General features: G+C 44.3%; 1 long non-coding RNA gene across 1 annotated transcript in view; it reads left to right on the top strand.

The window, feature by feature from the left end:
* LOC120100709 (uncharacterized) overlaps positions 1-16,688 on the top strand; it is a 28,100-nt gene that overhangs the window by 4,881 nt on the left and 6,531 nt on the right. Inside the window, exons 2-3 of the long non-coding RNA XR_005500652.2 lie at positions 10,701-10,800; positions 12,531-13,728. This is a non-coding gene — a long non-coding RNA (uncharacterized LOC120100709). The remainder of the gene's footprint in view (positions 1-10,700; positions 10,801-12,530; positions 13,729-16,688) is intronic.

The raw sequence follows: 16,688 nt of genomic DNA, 5'->3' as shown, positions 1-16,688 counted from the left end.
GTATGTTTGACAGGAGTCCAAACTTGAAGCTGATTTCCAAAGAAGAGAGACAAAGCCTTCTGCCTTCCACCTCTCAGAGAAAGAGGCCGAGGGTCGGAGAACTCTGCCAGGCCCAAGACAGAAGAAACCTTTCCCCTCATCCCACGAAGCACCTGGAACTTCTTTCTAAAAACTGGGAACATTTACTTCATTTATCTCAGGTTCGGACTGAAATTTACAAAAATGTCTCTGGAAGCAGAGAAACAAAGAGAATGGGGAGAAATGGGATCAGGTCTCCCTACTGTCAGGAAAGGACTGGGTAAAATGTCTCAACACCGAATCTACGTCTTTATTTTTAGAATTTCCCTCATGTTTCTCTATAATTTATAAGTCAGCTATAGTCAGGGTAGGCAGGAGTTGAATTCTCTCTTGTTTGGTTAAATTGTAGATAAATTCATTTTCTTTACCAGTTTCCGTTTCCTGGTCCCTTTTGATATACAGAGTAACTGAGGTAATGGGTGTATGGCCTCGAATGAGTTCTGTAATACTTGGGTGAGATCACATTTATCCAAAAAGCTTGGGACACTTATTAAAGCATTTGAGCACTTGGGATGGGTCACCAGAGAGGGCGAGCTTGCTGGTGCTCTTTTCAAAAGACTGGCGCTCAGTTCCGAGCACCATGTCAGGCAGTTTACTCCAGCTGTAACTCCAGCTCCAGGGTATCGGACAACTTCTTCCAGCCTCTTTGAGTAATTGCACACATGTGAACACACATGTACACACATACACACACACACACACACACACACACACACTAAATTAAATCTCTAAAATATCAGAATGGAAGATTCAAGAGCTTAGAATTCATACATACGTATTTACATTTCATATCTTCTGATGTCCTCTCCACACATGGCACTGGATACACTAGATACTCAGTGAGTCATTTCTATCTTTCGGTCTGAGAACTGGTGTTAGCCTGCAATGTGCAAGCTTGCCCGCTGAAGAGCATTACTGAACACATAGCCTGAGCTCCCTCCATCAGACGCACTGAATAGGATTCTTCAGCAGAGGGACAGGGACCGGCGTTTAATGATGCCTGATACTTATGGTCATGCATGTTTGGAAAGTACAAATATAAGCGAAGGGGTGACCTGGGGATCAGAAAGTTTACCTTGTCACCCTACTTTAGCAAGCTCTAATACTGTGGATTTACTTGCACTATTCAAGTGACTTAATTTTTTGAATTGCATATTTATAAGTCAATGGACATTTATTAGATTTGTATTGCTTTCAGGACAGCTGGTTTAATCTACATTAAAAAGAAAACAGACGTAATTAAAAAAAAAAAAAACAACAACATTGTCTTCCACCTAAAACATGGGAACAAATTAGTTTTGCTCTGTTTTCTAGATAGGGTCTTACTATGTAACCCAGCTGACCAGAACTCACTGTGTAGACAAGGGCCATGCCTCTTGCCTTTCAAGTGCTATAATAGACATGTGCCACCGTGCTTTGCTAACAACTTCATTTGGTGTGACACTGAGATACAAGCATTTATAAATTCTCAGGTTACCTGGGATTCTGAGACGTTCAATGGACCCCAGAAACACAATAATCTGTTTCACCCACAGAATATTCAAGGCAGAGTATGGTGGAATATGATGGGCTCACTGCACCACCTACTAATAACAACATAATAGTAATAACATTTGCAGTCATTACGCATTTGAAAATATGTGACAAACCGATTCCTGTGCGATAGAGCATGGTTCCTGTCTGGAGACATCTTTGCATGCCATGACTAGGCAGGCAGGGGAGGTAACACTGTCATTTAGTGGTTAAAGTCTGATAGCATCATACAGTGGGCAGGACAGCGCCTTACAACAACCTATAATATAGACAATAATATAAAAGTGCTCGCCAGTGCATTAAGCCCTATATTAAAGGGCACAGAGATTGGGAAGGAGTAAAGGGCCAAAGAAAGTTGCCAGGGCTAGTTCTTGGGAGGCCCTGGAAACAAGGTTCTCATGTTAAATGGTGTTAGTGGGGGACAAGGGATCAGAACTATTTTTGCCCCTTTGCATGTCAATTTCTGATGACACTGACCTTGTTCCAGTTCTCTGTGGACAAAGCAGGCTCTGGCATCAGCTTGATATGCCTTCTGCTCCAGACTCAGACTATTAGAGTAGCCAACCCCAGGGAGACCATAAGAGGAAAATAGGAGCTCCCAAGATAAGGTAGGACAGTGATTGCCATGCAAATCTTTTGTGTTAGCCCATCTTCTCTTAGTACAGTTGAATACCATGGACCAGATAATTTATGAAAAATGAAGTTCATATAGCTCATGGCTTTGAACATTGGAAGGGTCAAGGTTCGATGATTGCAGCTATGAGGGCTTCTTGATATATTACAACAAGAGTTATACATGAAGACACAGAACAAGCCAGAGAGAGGCTGCTTCAATATGGGAGCCACTTGGCTCTGACCTGTGAATACACTAATCCATTAATCCATGAATAAGTTAATTCATTAACAAGGGCCTGGCCCATGTGTCCTAAGGGCCCATTACACATATACACACACACAGACACACACACACAGATACACACATACAAACACACACACACACAAACACATACACACACACACACACACACACACACACACACACCCCAAACACACCCCAAACACAGCCACACACACAAAGGCTTTGTTCTCAAGTTCCATAACATGACCAGGGATTAAGCTCCCAATACATGACACTCGAAGGACACATTGAAACCACAGCATTATGCCTCTGCCCTTCCCCAAATTATGTCTTTTTAGAATTTAAAATATATTCATTTTCCCCAATAACACCCAAGTTTTAACTCATTCCAGCACCAACTCAGTGATCTACACTCTCAACAGGTTCAGATATGAGAAGACTCCGAGCAGATTTGAGACAAACTTAATCACAGCCTCTGAAATCTGGCTATTAACTTCCAAAACATGGAGGGCAGGCATTCCCATTTCGGAAGAGAAATGGTAAAAAAGAAAGAGAAGCCTCAGGCAAGTCCAGAACCCAACAGGAAAAGTCCATAGAATCAGCACTTCTCAAGACTTTTCCTTGATTCCTTGTATAGTGGTTGAGTCCCCAATACCTGGGCAGCATCAGCCATATGGCTTTCCTGGGCTCCGTACATATTTCAGCTTTGGCAGGCTTGAGTGTTTTTCTTTCTCCAGCTCTCCCTGCCTGGTATTGCACAGTGATAGATACACGACAAGAGGTTGAACATCAGTCTTCCTAGGCATTGCCCTGGTGAGAGCTCTGGCCCAAGACAGGTTTCTTCTTGGGACTTGTCCAAGACATTCTTTGAATTCTCCACGGCCCTTCCACCGATGGGCTTACAGAATTAAAACCACATGGACCTCATCAAAGCTGATGTCCTCCAGCTTGGTGGCTTGATCACACTTGAGTCCCCTGGAATCACATCTGGGACCATTGTAGAGCCCAGGACTGAAATGAGGAAATAGAAATCCTTTGGGAATTTTAGCAGCAAGCCCTTGGAGGGTGCCCAGGGTCTGCCCCATCCCCCGCTCCCAAAAACCACTCTGTCCTCTGAAGCCTCAGGCCTATGATGGGAAAAGCAATCTCAGAGAAGATTTTGAGGCCCCATCTATTGGTCTAGCCTTAGCAAACAGCACCCCTCTTGTCTTTCCTAAAAGTATGCTTTTCCCTGTCATGTGGCCAGACTGAGACTGTTTTCTAAATGTTTCCACTCTGTCCATCTTTTAACAATAAACTCAGCCCTTTTAGTCATTTTTTTTCTCAAAGCAATCAGAGGTAGTCATGCAACAGCCTGAATGCTTTGCTTATAAATTCCTTCTGTGCGATGTCAGTTCTATATTCCAGAAAGTCCTACACCGTGGAAACTGTGCCTTCAAGCTGACCAGCAGATTCATAACAATGACCTGGTTCTAAGTCCTTGATCCTCATTTCTGTCTTAGGCCTTCTCAGAATGACCTAGACTGTCCATATTTCTATTGCCATTCCGGAGACAATTGTCAGAACTCAGACCATACTTCTGTTTAGAACATGTCTATCTGCAGTAGTCTCTTCCATAAAGAAAATGGCATATTCTGGGGAATTGCTAATCCCAGGAGAATAATAGGCAATATTCTCACTAAGAAAGTTCCTAGCTCTCAGGTTGCCAGACTCCTCAGACAGCAGAAGGCTACCAGTGTAACAGATCTTTCAAGCAGCACATTCCTACCTGAGAATTCCCTCTCTTCTCCCTGCCACTCAAGAATCAGGGCCAATATGACTCATGAAACCTCTCACCCCTTTCTCTAAGATAACTAAGAGACCTGCGCTCTGCCCTGTTGGCCTGAACTCTTATCAGATTCCCCTACTGTGCTCTTGATCTAGGGCATTTGGCCTGAAGAGCCTCCACCATGTTATCTGTTATTTATAGATCTTCATGGCATTAACAATTCTGATAGGGGTTGGGGATTTAGCTCAGTGGTAGAGCGCTTGCCTAGCAAGCGCAAGGCCCTGGGTTCGGTCCTTAGCTCCAGAAAAAAAGAAAAAACAATTCTGATGAACTTCTTACCCACAGGGTCAGTTCTTGTCAATGTTACCCTTAAACCCCAGACTCAAGTTCTCTCTGCAATCACATAAGAAATATCTGCAGTCTCCCATCCAAGTTCTAACCAGTCCCAACCTTGCTTAGCTTCCAAAATCAGACAAGATTTGACTAAGGAAAGGAGGAGTGGATCTGAGGGAGAAGGGAAGCACGGGAGGAGATACTGGGAGGAGGGGAGGGAGGGGAAACTGTGGTCTGGATGTAATATAGGGAAAGAATAATAAAAAAGAAAGAAATAGAAATAGAAATAAAGGAAGAAAGAAATGAAGGAAGAAAGAGAGAGAGAGAGAGAGAGAGAGAGAGAGAGAGAGAGAGAGAGAGAGAGAAGTCCTGTGGAGTTCAGACATTCCCTCTTCTCCCTGTCTTCTGATCCTTTAACCCTTCACTCATAGCAATGCAGGCTTTATCTAGTCTGTTCCTTTAGATTTCACCATCCTGTGATCATTACCCAGTTCTAAACCATCCCACATTTTCAGGTGTTTGCTGTCTAGTGCATTTTCAGTGGCTGTAACTGGACACCACAGACTGTTGAAATTATAGGCAATAACTTTCTTAATTCAGCTTATTGTTCTGGGACCCTGGTGATTCAAAGTCAGAGAGTCTTTACACAAATGAGAGCTTTCTTCAGAGTCCCAAGGTAGCACAAAGTGCTATCACGTAGTATGGTGGCATAAGCAAGCCAGAAAGGTCACTTTTAAAACAAAGCCAATTTATCACAATCCACTGATTCATCACTTCTTTAATTCTCCATTCTTCAGAGCATAAGCCCTCAAGACCATATCACTTCCCAAAGCACATCAACCACTTCAGCATCATTTTCTCTTCACGTCGCCTCACTGAGTCCCTTCCGCATACCTTTGCTCAAAGCTCCTGTTCTTGTTCGGACCCATCCATCCTGGACTAAAACCCACCTAGCAAGTGTATTTTAGCTCACTTATTCTGCAAAGGTTCGATCTCTAAAACATAGTCATATTTGAAGTACTGAGGATTAAGACTTAACCATGATTAGGGATAAAACAGTTTAGCTGGTAACAGGGACAATTCCCAAAACCATTTGTATCATTAGATGTCGGTGTCTAGCGGTTGGTTCTGTATTAGATGCTTAGTCATTTTTCAGTATTTTTTTAAAATATGTGGTGTATGAAGATGTGGAACACCGCCCTTGGGAACTTATCACCTGAACACAAGAACATCTCAAAGAGTCTCATCATTTACTTACACCAAGGCAGAGGCCCGGGAGTCACACAGACTGGGAGGAGCCAAGGGTTCCTCTAGAGCACCGATCATGTCACGAGAGAAGAGCCTTTTCAAAGCCAGTCCCCTATGTTTTCTGGAAACCGTCAGGGGGAAGATCCATTTGCAGACATGAGAAACAAAGACCAGCATGATCGTCTAAGGACACACGGGATCTAGCTGGCCCTGGGGCCTTTCCTTCAGAACTGTTTGACCTGATTGGTCCCAGTTCCTCAGGAAGTGACTTCCAAAGAGCAAACTACTTGGCCAAGAAGTAGGAAGAGATGACGTAATATTTTGACTCTGAGTTGTCCTGCACCAAAAAGGTTGTTTATGGCTTTATGATTTGGTCAAAGAAACTTTAGTTTAAGTTGAAAGCAATCAGATGTCACAGGAGGCTTATCGTCTACTGAAAACTCTTCTAAGGGGTTGCCTATCGTTGCTCTTGCAAAAACCATTGGGATGAATGCACTTATTATCCCTGTTTTATTGGTGAGGGATCAGAGGTACAAGAGGGGACTGGCTTACCTTACAGGAAGGGTTGGTCTGGGATTCACTTCTTCTGAGTATTAACTAATGAGACTTGTAATAGCCTTTTGATAGTTTTGGCTCCCCCCCCCCCTCCTCCATGGGTTAAGAAAGGCCACTCTCATGGTAGTTCTAGGATTTCTAAGAGTTCTAGGATTGGGCAACTGTTTGGTTTCCTTAAACTACATGTGTGGTATTTTTACATGTGTGAGTTAATGAAAATGAAGCAATTTTACTTTAAAAAAATGCAGATTCCAGCCTTACACTGCATGCTTCACACAGTTTCCTCACTCACACCTCACAGAACCCTGAAAGGCATTTCTCTTTCACTTTATGGATGGATACAGGAGGCTCTGAGTTTGAAGGGCACGGGCACAGAAAGTTGAGAGGTGGGCGATCTCAGATCCGGATTCTTGGCTCGTTTCTACACCCTCCCATGCAGCTGTCTAGAGAAAAGTTCCCTTTACATTTAGGTTGGAATTTCTAGGAAATAGATGTCAGTTAGTTCTAAGCTTCAAGTACCTCTAGGAAAAGGAGCAATACAGTCCTTTTCCAGAACTACAAAATCCCAAGGGATGGGCACTGTGTCTAGTTATCCCCCATGCTCTCTAGAATGCATGAGTCAAAAGCCATTGTCTAGATTTTTTTTTCCTTTGGACAAAGTCTTACCGTGTACTTCTGTCTGGTCTAGAATTCACAGAGATCCACTTGCCTCTGTCTCTAGAGTGCTGGGATCAAAGACTGTCACAATGCCCACCTATGATTTGAAAAAACAACATCATGATTTAGTGTCATTCTTTAAAATGTGAAATATCAAATTAATATCTAATAAAATTTATAAAAAATATTTGTAATGAACTGAATTACAAGCAAAAGCTATTACTTGATGATAAATTTGAATACATATTGATGGAAATGATAACATGGCCATTGATAAAACATGAATAGTAACAAACAGAACAGTTTCTACTGCAGAATAAACATCCAGTGAAAGACATTCAAGGGTTAATAACTGATTTTATTAAATGTGTATACCAAATAAAAATGTGCTTCCTTCTTTTCTCAAGTTTCTCTACTTATAGTAAGTTTAAAGTCAACATTTATATAATTGTAAATACCTGAAGTTCTTTTACATTTTTATATACATTTAAAACATTTTTATCCATATGGACATTTGGCTTCAGTTGTGTGTGTGTGTGTGTGGGGGGTGTATATGGGGTGTGTGTGGGGTGTGTGTGTGTGTGGGGTGTGTGTGTGTGGTGTGTGTTTGTGTGTGTGTGGTGTGTGTGTGGGGTGTGTGTGTGGTGTGTTTGTGTGTGTGAGTGTATGTGTGGTGGTGTGTGTTTGTGTGTGTGTGGTGTGTGTGTGTGTGTGTGTGTGGTGTGTGTGGTGTGTATGTGGGGTGTGTGTGTGGTGTGTGTGTGTGGTGTGTTTGTGTGTGTGAGTGTATGTGTGGTGGTGTGTGTATGTGTGTGTGTGGTGTGTATGTGTGTATGTGAGTGTGTGAGTGTGTGTGATGTGTGGTGTGTGTGTGTGAGTGTATGTGTGGTGGTGTGTATATGTGTGTGTGTGGTGTATGTGTGTGTATGTGTGTGTGTGTGATGTGTGGTGTGTGTGATGTGTGTGTGTGTGTGGTGTGTGTGTGTGTGTGTGTGTGTGTGTGTGTGTGTGTGTATCTGAGGTGACTAGAGGAGGCATTGAATCTCTTGAAACTGGAGTACCAAGTGGCTGGGAGCTGCCCAGTGGCTGGTACTGTATTTCAACTCCAGACATGGCCATTTCCTAGTCAGCAAGAGCTTGTTGAATAAGACGCCAGGTAAGAGGAGATGGGGAGAGGGAGAAAGATCCTTGTCTTCATGTCTTTATGGAAGACTTAAGTAACCAGTTTATATGCTTTCATGTGTTGGTCATGGGGAAGCTAAGGGGCAATGGATGCAAATCGTTTAGAACATATCTTCTCTAGCCAATATTGGCTCAAAACATCTGTTAAGATTCTGTTAGCCAAAAGCAAACAAAATGACTCAAAAATATGGTCAAATGGCAGTGTAGTAGAGAATGAGTACTTGCCCAGTCAGAGCAGGTTTACTTGGTAGAGCACTGAATCTATCCTTTAAAAAAAAAAGGAGACACCCCCCCCAGTCTCTCTGTGGCAAGAACCCTTCCCTTGAGTGGCTATGGGCCCAAAAGATGAATTCTTAGCACTTCTGACGTACACGGTCCCCTGTTGCAACCCTGAGTGTTAATGTGTCAACTCTGTTATGTGCTAACTGTAATAAGTCAGCCCAGTACTATATGAACTTCACACATATGGGGTGTCTCGAAGAGTGAAATTCATAGAAAAAACAAGTAGGTGATGGTTGCCAGGGAGCAGGAGGAGGGGCAGAGAGTTATTAATAGGTAGAAGGCTTGGGTTTTCCAGACTTGAGTTCTGGAGCTGGGTGCCGGGGACACAGCAGCGCTAATGAATTTAGTGTCATGGAAATGTAAAGTAGGTTGCCATCCCAGTGAATTGTGGGATGGGCTTGTGTGTAACCATCCCTATGAGTTGTGGGATGGGCTGTGCCTTTTCTGCTTTCAAATGGGCTTAGATGTGCAATTTCACTCAAATAGGTAAAGACATAATGTGTTTGCCTTCCTGGGCAACTGCTCTGTTCAAAAGGAATCAAGAGACAGAGAATGTTCTAGTGTTGCTGAAGTTGATTAATCTGACCTCATCACTGCAGCAGCAGTGAACTCCTCACTACCCACCCCAATGTTCTGGATTCTTGAATGAAAGACACACACACACACACACACACACACACACACACACACACACACAGAGAGAGAGAGAGAGAGAGAAAGAGAGAGAGAGAGAGAGAGAGAGAGAGAGAGAGAGAGAGAGAGAGAGAGCGCCTTATGTTTAATATACCTGTAACAGCTCGATGGTTGGGCACTTCCAAGCTTCTACTTTGTTAACGCCTCCCCTCCAATCCTCCCGAGTTATTACTTACTAAAATCTATAGTCCATCTTTGCTACCCTAGACTCAGTTAGGGGAGGCAGGTTGGGCCCACTCTTCCTCGGCTCTTACATGATTAGTTTGCCTCTGTTCCTGCCTCTCTCAAGGCAGGATCTTATTCGATAAGATCCTTTCATGACATGGAGATTCTGCCTTTCTCTCTCTCTCCTGCGTTTCTTGCATGGGAATCTTAAAAGTCCCACCTCTTCTCCCTGCTCCCCAGCCCTTAGCCACTGGCAATTTTATTTACCAATCAAAGCCAACTGGAGGCAGGGACCCTCAGTGTCCTACATTCAGACACGCAGATTCCCATGTAACCTTGGGAACCCAATTAAAGTAATACAAGCAATAACTAACAAGAATCCATAACACTCTAGTTCTGTTGCCTCCATGCACCCAGAGCTAGGGTGAAGAGGAAAAAACTTTACCTTTTCCTCTTCCTGTGAATCCAGTGATTCTCAGATACAACATTCCAGGATTCATGTTCTAGATTCTTCTCTTATTGGTGGATTTTGATGCACATAGCTTTACTTTTTTGATTGAAAGTCAGGCTTGGCAGCAAGCACCCTTACCTATTGAGGCAACTTGCAGGCCCTGTGGATAATGAGTAATTATCCACCTGTATCAGTTGGAATGGGATCAAGGATAATTGTGCGAGGAAACAAGGCTTAGAAATGCTCTTTCACCCAATCTCCACAGCTAAGCTTTTCTTGCAGATTACCCTCTCTTATTCAGAAAGGGTTCTGAAGCTCACAGCTATTCATGGATCTGAAATCAGTCCCTGCAGAAAACTTTCTTTTTAACATGTCCAAGATCTCACTTTCTAATCCTTGCTAGATTGTGATCAGTTCCTAAAAACAAATCTGGCTGAGTGTGTTGGCATCACCTTTAATCTCAGGACTCAGACGGTAAGACCAGACCTCCAGCAGTTTGGTTTACATAATGATTCCAAGTCAGCCAGGGCAACAGAGTGAGGCTGTTTCAAAAAATAAAGGAAAAGAAGGAGAAGGAGAAGATAGAGAGAGAGAGAGGGAGGGAGGGAGGGAGAAAAACTAAAGCAAAACAAAATAACCCACAAACAACACATAAGTGCATACATATATAAATAAACCGAAGAAATTAATATGTATTATCTCAACAATAATGAATTGTGATGTATCAAGTGGAAGAGAAACTAAATACTAAGTTTAAAACATTTTTCCATTTTCTGCTTAATAATGATTCTGCTTCAGTTACACACATGGAAACGTATGCATGAAATTTGAAAATATATTCAAATTAACATCTCATGCATGTGCATGCACCTATAATTTCTCCTCTTCTCTCGAAGGCACTCAAGGCAAATAAACGTATCCTAGGATAGTTCCAGTAGACTGGATGGTCAGTTATCCTGCCCGCTGCTCTCTCTTCAAAGGAGCCTGCCCTGTGAGGTCAGTATTTACCTACTACTGCATATCCAGTCGTAAGGAACTTTGGACTTTCAAAGCATACATCACTTATTATGGCTGCTCATGGGTGCTGTGAGCTAGTGATTCAGAGGGGGCGGGACATGATCGATAGTCTTTGTCACAAGGCCTGGAGCTACCCCTGCAAGTGTTGAAGGCTGGGGCCTAAAATCATGTTAAGCTTCATCCGCTCCCACATCTACTGGCCTCGGGTCATCTGTATATTAACCTTTTATGTGGTTTGAGTTTCCCCACGATGCAGAGGCTGGGGTGTGAAGACCACTATCACAAAAGGAGAGTACGTACGTCACGGTTATAACCTTTTAAAGTCCCAGCCTCAAAATTTACATGCCACTGGTTCATAGTTTCTGTTAGTTGAGGTCACACAACCCCAGACTCAAGGGAAAGAGTGTCTCTCTTGGTAAGAGGCGAGTCAGTAACACTGCAGAAGGGACGCGTGGGGTGGAGTGAGGATGTCAGCATGGAGCCTTTGGAAGACAGAACTAGACTCAGGACACAAGTGAGGCTGACGCAAATTTCCTGTAGGATAGATGGATAGATGGAGCCAGCAGAAGAGAGCTCATGCTGCCTTGGGGCAGTGGTTCTCAATCTGTGCGTCACGACCCTATCGGGGATGAATGACCCTTTCATCCCATCTGCACATCAGATACTTACATTACAACTCCTAACAGTAGCAAAATTACAGATATGAAAACGTAACAAGAATGTTTTAAGGTTGGGGGTAACCACAACGTGAGGAACTATACCTTACAGCTGTACAGACCCCCTTAGGGTCACGGCATTAAGAAGGTTGAGAACCACTAGCTGGGGGCTTTGAAAGTGGCAGCAAAGCAAGCTAAGTCAGAGACTCCTAGGATGGCACAGTCGCTGACCCCCGCCCCCCGCCCTGGCAAAGGGTGAGTGCTAAAGTGGAGGGAAGCACCACTTATGGTCTTCGCAACCACAGTGTTACCAAACGGGCATAAAGCTCACAAGGTGAGAACAAGATCCTGGGTGCGCCCCTGCCCTGGGCTTCCCTTGGGTGGGTCGTGTCTGTTCACAAGGTCACAAGTAGCCTTGTCATTCGTGTTGAATATCTCTCACCTACCTACCCTGTTTCTACGGTGAATCTTGACCCTCCCACCTTAGCAGGATCCTCTCTGCTGTGAGCACGGACTAACTTTATTTGTTATGGTTGAGGCTAATCTTCCTGGAAACGATAGTCCTACTCGATTTTTCTATACACATTGCAGCTCTGCTTGGCTTTATATCTTTCTATTTTTTTTATATGCATTACCTTTGTGAGGTAGAGTTACACTTGTAACATTTTTTTTTCCAGTGATTTTTTTTCCACATCGTCACATCATGAAGGGTGCTTCTGAAGCTTCTCTCTGCTGAGAAAGCTAGCTGACGTGAACCATCTCTATGAGAAATGCTGCAAAATGTTGAAATTGACTTACTCGTAGGTCCTGGTAGCTTTGTCCTATGGAGTTAGAGTACTTGGCTAGGGCATAGAGTACATGTATTTATTTTTAGACAAGTCCATAGATATTTCAATATGTCTCCAGGAACCACTGGGATTTTTTGGAGTACTTGGGATTAGAAATAACCGGAGGGTCCCACTGCCATGCAGATGTCTGTTCTATTCTTGGTGAAAAACTCTTAGTATGCAGTTTTGAACCGTTTGGAAGACATTTTTTGTCCTCTTCCCACAGGTACCTGCAATACGAAGTATGACCACGTTGCCCAACCCGGCATGGAGAATAGCCTCCCCGTCCCCCACAGTATGTGTCAGGCTCTCCTGGAGATGGTTGTCTGACCAGTGCAGTGGGGACACTCTGGAATAAACACAATTGACAGACTCCTTTCCTCTTTCTGCACAGGGAAATTTACAGATTAAATTTCAAATGTGCCACACACCACTGAGGAGGGTGAAGAGGCGGGCCTGAAGCCAGAAGTGGATGCATCTGTGTGTGGCAGAAACGGCCAGGGAGAGCCAATTGTCCAGGGTTGATCCTGTGAGAGAGAGGGAGAGCGGCTCTCCGTGGCCAGTTCAGCGCACTCTGGGCTGAGGCAGAGGAATGTGAGGAACTCCTGGGCAGGAAGACCAAGAGCAGTTTGTTTGAACTTCCGGCCACTTCTCAATCTTGTGAGACTGAAAAAGAGCCAACTGGGAAACAGTTTCGTATTTCCCTATGAATATGACACCGAAGCTGAAGATTTACAGAAACTCTAGGGGGCAGTGGGCCAGTGGCAGTCCTGCATCTACGGTTTGCACAGCCGCAAAAGGGAGTTTCTGTGTAGGCTCGGGCTCCAGAGGAGGCAGGCGAGGCCTGACGTCAGCGCCTCTTCCAAGTTTGAAGAGAGATGCCACACCCTCTCCCAGGACACACAGATCCCCTTACCACCCCACCCTGGTTTTCCAGAGCCTTCTGAAAAGTGCCAGCCTTCCGCCTATGAAAGAGAAACCATCCCTTTGGAAAGATGCAGTCTAGCGTTTTGGGCGGGGATGACAGACGTATACGTCGCTGCTTGGCTGACGTGGAGGCGCTTGAACAGACTTTGCGGTGGCTTGGGTTTTGGCATCCGACTTTTGTTTCCATCCTTGTTTTGAGCTGATTTAGGGAGTTTCTCTTTTTTAAGCAGGAATATATTTTAGATGTGTAACGTGCTTGGTTGCTTCCAACAAACTTTGAAAAACCTCTTTGTTCTCACCGTGCCAACTTGTAGGCCACCCAAAACGTCCAGTTTCCCAAAAAGCCCACCACTTGAGATGAAAAGATTAGACCCAAAACATATTGGGTGTAGATTTTCATAGCAAGTGGATATGAGTTCACTGGGACAACGTGGTTCTAACTGGCCAGTGTGCACAGTAATGGGAAAGGACTGTTGCCACAGAACCGTATTAGTGGGGTGAGTATACATTTGTCATCTGGGCTCTTAGCTCCCGTTCATTGCTTTTCAGTTATGGTTCTGGCTCTGATCTTAGTTATTGTGTCTAATATTAGACAACGATTTAATCTGTTAGACACTGTTTCCTCTCTTGTAAAATGAAAGGGCTACCTCCATTCCATCAGCAAGTCATGAATGATGTCGATATGAAAGTTATTCATGCCAGGCAAACGTCTTTAAATATTCAGGGATAGATGGGTGGGGACAGCCAGGGAATGAATCCCAAGAGATGGGAACACTTTAAACCTGCTAAGGTCCGGCTTAGTACAGGTGATTTCAAACATTATTGTCTTGTGGAGAAACAAAACCCCACAGAGATCGGTTAAAGGGGGCCAAGGAAAGATACTAAGGGTCTGGACAGATACCATTGTTTTAATAACTTGTATCATATGGAGCTCCAGACTGAGGAATGCAACACTGTCTTCTGGTCCCCCTCACTTCAGTTCACCCTCTTCCGTACATTAGATCTCGATTCTAGAACTGGGGGTCTGGGAATGGAAGACACATGTAAAGCTGTCTAGAGATTATGGCTGATTTGGGGGTGCGGGCTATCTGCCGCGCTCCAGCCTGGGTGACTACACCCCATCACTGCCACCTTTCACAATCTGGACCCAGTTCTCTTACTACTTCCCATCACTGGTCCTAGGCTCTACTCACACTGGAATTTGTTCTGTCACTTGGAAATTGCAGACTTTTCTAGAGGCTCTGGTTTCTCATGCTGCCAAAACAAAATACCTGAGGAGTCTTAAGGAAGAGAAAGTTCTTTTCCTCAGTTTCTGAAGTTCAGCAAACGGTGCCAGTGTAGTTGAGTGCTAAGGATGGTTGGTGCCTTTCTTGGGTTCGGGGACACCCACTTTCATACTGTGTCCTCACTCACCAAAAGGAGAGAGCCTCAGGGAGAGTACTCTGCTATGGACACGAATCCCAGAGCCAGCGTCCCATGCTCAGGTTTACCTAACCCTAATTGTCTCCCAACAACCCCATCACACTGGAGGGTTGGGCTTTCAAATAGAAATTTGAAGGTCAGAGAGAGCAACCATTAGCTAGCTATGATTTGGAAAGATGTAAGGAGAGAAAGTGTAATTATGACTGCACAGAAGTTTGGAGCACAAAGAGAGTCCATGGAGTGGTTTTTAACTGACATTCTGTTGGCCCTGAGAAAGGGACGTCCCTCTCTTATCCCCAGGGTTGCAGCAAACAAGAGTCAGAGAGCTTGGAAACTCTGATATTTGGACTCCATATTTGTTGTCACGAAAAGGGCTCTCTTACTTATAAGACTTCATACAGGACTCACAAAATAGCTTAGTGTGTAAAGCACTCTGCTGCCAAGCCTGATGCACTGAGACCCACCTCCGGGGTGTGCCTGGTGGAAGACAAGAACCCACCCTCCAAAATTGTCCTCTGACCTTTGGATTCATGTCATGGCAAGTGCACAGGTGTGAACACACACACACACACACACACACACACACACACAAAAGCACACACCATTGCACAATACGCTCAGGCACACAAGTAAGGAGGAGTTCTTAGTTGAATGGAAAAAGGAAGGCTTGTAGCAACAAAGGTTCTTCTAAGGAATTAAGTTCTCACTCACCAGAGGTCCGCCCTTTCCAAACAGTATTTCCAAGCAAATCCTGAACAGAAGCTGAGGATCTTTTCAGCGTGTTCACGCTGAAACCAAATAGAGAGCCACAAACATCAGTTGCCTTCCGGGATGGCAGAGGTGTAGAAAAACACACTGCTGAGGCTACATGTAGGATGAGCTTGCCATCTAGAATAGCCTGCCAATATTTGTTTTTCCTGAGTACCAGAGTAGCGCTTCAGAAGACAGAACCAAAGATGCAGAGGAGAGGGATGGTGGTATAGTAGTCAGCCGCCAAGCTGGCCCATCAATGGTTTCCCTCCTGGTAATGATGTCCTTGGCAATCACCTCCTCACTGTGTCCGTTTACCCTTGATTAAGCATTAGGGGTGGTAGGAGGACTTCCCATACTACACCATAACAGACACTAGTTTTACCCTTTCTCAAATCAATTACAGTGGGAGAAGCTGACTTAGAAGCACAGTCCAGCAGCACCAGGAGAGCCCTCTAATACGGCCTCTACCTCTCAGCCATGTGAGTGACCGTGGAAAATAATTAGCTCACCCTAGTCTCTGCATGACTACATCCCAGGTTAGCATCTTAGCAGCAATCTCGAAAGAGCTCATGAGTCACGCATCTTGCTACTGAGGTTGGGATGGAAAGGTTAGATCTCTGGTGAGTGGCAACTTTATGGTTCATAGAGGCCGAGCTAATAAATGTTTGTTGTGTTAAGCTACTCATATTGGGGATGGTTTGTCACTCATCAAAAACTAATACGGAGGGCTCCATTGCCTGATAGGAAGGACTCCGTATGCTAGGGATATGATCAGAAGTGATATTTAAATGTTTTGTAAAAGGAAAAAGTAAGGGCTGGGCTATAGCTCAGTTGAGAGAGTGATTTCCTACTGTGCACAACTCCTGGGTCCAATCTCCACCAGGCCTGAAATCTCAGTGCTCACCAAATAGAGGAAGGATCAGAAATGCAAAGTCATCCTTGGCCACACAGTGAGCTTAAAGCCAGACTGAGGTCCATGAATCCCCATCTCTAAAAATGGGTGGTGGTTTGAATGACAATGGCTCCCATTGGCTCATACAGTCAAATGCTAGGTCCCCAGCTGCTGAAACTGTTTGGGAAGGATGAGGAGGCGTGGCCTTATTGGAAGAGGTATGTCACTGCAGGTGGACTTTGTGGTTTCAAAAGCCCAAGCCTTTCTCAATTAGACCTCTCTGCCTCTTGCTTCTTGTGGACCAGATGCAAGCTCTCAGGTTCTGCTCCAGTGCCATATTATCTGTCTGCTGCCACACTCCCTGCCACGAGTGTCATGGATTCTAATCCT

This window comes from Rattus norvegicus, chromosome 2 (genome assembly GCF_036323735.1).
Source record: "Rattus norvegicus strain BN/NHsdMcwi chromosome 2, GRCr8, whole genome shotgun sequence".
NCBI classification, from domain to species: Eukaryota; Metazoa; Chordata; class Mammalia; order Rodentia; family Muridae; genus Rattus; species Rattus norvegicus.
Note: the sequence above shows the minus strand (reverse complement) of the source record. Positions and strands in the feature narration are given on the sequence as shown.